General features: G+C 38.9%; 1 pseudogene; it reads right to left on the reverse strand.

The window, feature by feature from the left end:
* Positions 1-1,004: 1,004 nt before the first annotated feature.
* Positions 1,005-1,933, reverse strand: LOC140897239 (olfactory receptor 5V1-like; annotated as a pseudogene).
* Between the last annotated feature and the right edge of the window lie 779 nt (positions 1,934-2,712).

Here is a 2,712-nt window from a genome sequence, read left to right on the forward strand (position 1 = left end):
TCTAGGCAAAACCTTAAGTTACAAAAAAGACACACAGACAGGAATATTCATTCTATTCAGCACAGCTATTTTCTCAGCCATTTAAAGAAATCATAATCTAACACATACCTAGCTAAATTATTTACTAAGTTCTAAGACTCCATTCCTGTTCTGTCCCCAGCAAAAGCATCACACCGACAGACACAGACCCTTTGTTTTTTTCTCCCTCCTCCCAGCTTTTGAAAGTATCCTGTCTCCTCATTAGTCATTTTGGTCAGGTGCCTGCGAGGTTACCTTTAGCTTCTTAACCCTTTACAGGTGAGAGGATTTTTTCCTCTGGCCAGGAGGGATTTAAAAGGTGTTTACCCTTCCCTTTATATTTATGACAGAGGCAAAAAAAGCATTGAGTACATTAGCTTTTTCCACATCCTCTGTCACTAGGTTGCCTCCATCATTCAGTAAGGGGCTCACACTTTCCTTGACTTTCTTCTTGTTGCTAACATACCTGAAGAAACCCTTCTTGTTACTCTTAACATCTCTTGCTAGCTGCAACTCCAGGTGTGATTTGGCCTTCCTGATTTCACTCCTGCAAGCCCGAGCAATATTTTTATACTCATCCCTGGTCATTTGTCCAATCTTCCACTTCTTGTAAGCTTCTTTTTTGTGTTCAAGATCAGCAAGGATTTCACTGTTAAGCCAAGCTGGTCGCCTGCCATATTTACTATTCTTTCTACACATCGGGATGGTTTGTCCCTGTAACCTCAATAAAGATTCTTTAAAATACAGCCAGTTATTCTGTAAAATATCTATGAGATAGTTCCTTCAAAGACAACTGAGCTATATCTATTTACATCACAGAAATTTTGGCCTTAGAAGCTGTTTACAATAGTGCTTTTATTTAGACTAAATAGATTGCCAGTTGTGTACCAGTGTCAACCAGTTGCATGAACTAAATAGATAGTCCAGTCCTTGCAACTTTTGATATATACTATAATTTTATTTAAAATGATAAAACCTAGATATGGTTATATTACATGAGATACTTGAATTTTCGCTAATATTCTTGCCAGAGCTGTTTTTACATCTTTATTTTTCAAACTATAGATGATTGGGTTTAACATGGGGGGGGGTCAAAATACCATACTGAATGGAGAAGAGTTCATCTAGAATCAGGGAAGAGACTCAGCTGGGTTTCATGTACTGGGAAAGAGCTGTCAGAAATAATAAACCCACCACAATGAGGTGGGAGCTGCAGGTAGAGAAGGCTTTACGTCTTCCCTCTGTGGAGCGCATCTGGAGGATAGTGGAGATGATGTAAATATAGGAGACCAGGGTAAGGAGGAAGGAGCTGAAACCAAATAGCACTGCAGAAGAAAGAAGAACTATTTTATTGGTGAAGGTCACAGTGCAAGACAGTTGTCGTAGCGGAGGGAGCTCACATCTGAAATGTCTGATTTCAGACCACAGAAGTGCAACTTTGACACTGGGATAGTATTTACCAGTTTATACAAGAGCTCCACTGTCCATGAACCATGCACCAACTGGCTGCTGACTCGTTTGTTCATGGTCCCTGCATAATGCAATGGGTGACATATGGCAGAATATCGGTCATAAGCCATTGCTGAGAGTATGAAAACTTTAGCACCAGATGAAAGGAAGATGATGAACATCTGGGCAATGCAGCCATTGACAGAAATGGTTGTGTGCTTTGCTTGGAAATACCAACATCTCAGGGACAATGGCTGAGGAATAACAGATATCAACAAAGGCCAAATGAGACAGGGGTGTTGAGGTGAGGATCTACCCTTATCACCAGCATGATCATCATGTTCTCCACCAGGGTGATTAGGTAAGTAATTAAAAACACCAGGAAGAGGAAAATTTGGAGTTGTGGGTCATTCGAAAGTCCCACAAGAATGAACTCAGTCACACTGGTTTGGTTTTCCATTCACATTTAATGACCTGTAAGAAGAGAAAAAGAAAATAAATTAACCAATATAATAACAGGTTTATGGAAATAATGAGAGAGAGAGAGAGAGAGAGAGAGAGAGAGAGAGAGAGAGAAAACCCAGGTGATATTTTGAAAGCCAAGTGGACTTAGATGCACAAATTCACATTTCTAATTCAGCACTCTCAGTTGGATAAAAATTAAGTGGGTCCTATTCCATGTAGTTTTACACAGGTATTTTCTTTAATTACACAGAAATCAACAGCTTGTCCGTGTTGTCTCAAGCATTTCTCATGTATAACCTCCTGTGTAACCCTTTCTTCTGAACATAACCCGTATCATTCATCCTGTGCACTGTGGTAAGGTACAGGTTGAAAAATATTAAAGTATTAAGAAGCAAAATTGAAAAATGCTTTCGAGTCAGTGCTGTGTTTGGCCAGATAACTTGTAAAAGTGGCATAGTAAATATTTGTTTCAATTGTCTGTCAGTGATTGGTATAAATTGGTATAAATAGATCTCATAACTCTTGTGTTACTCTAGCTTTACCCCCAGAATGACTACAATGATTAAAGTAGAATTATCCCATCAGAAAAGAGGAGTGGGCAGTGGTGAATTGAGTCCCATACGTGACAGGTTTGCAAGTCAAAGATGTTTTTTTTTTCCAAAATCAGGAAATGTTCTCTCCTTCTAGCATAATGTTATAGGCCAAGATTTGTAAAGTAGGTGGTGATTTTGATTTTTTCAATTTTTGGATTGTTAACTTGAGAAACCATAAATGGACTTG

Source organism: Lepidochelys kempii, chromosome 13, assembly GCF_965140285.1.
Source record: "Lepidochelys kempii isolate rLepKem1 chromosome 13, rLepKem1.hap1, whole genome shotgun sequence".
In the NCBI taxonomy this organism is placed as follows: domain Eukaryota; kingdom Metazoa; phylum Chordata; order Testudines; family Cheloniidae; genus Lepidochelys; species Lepidochelys kempii.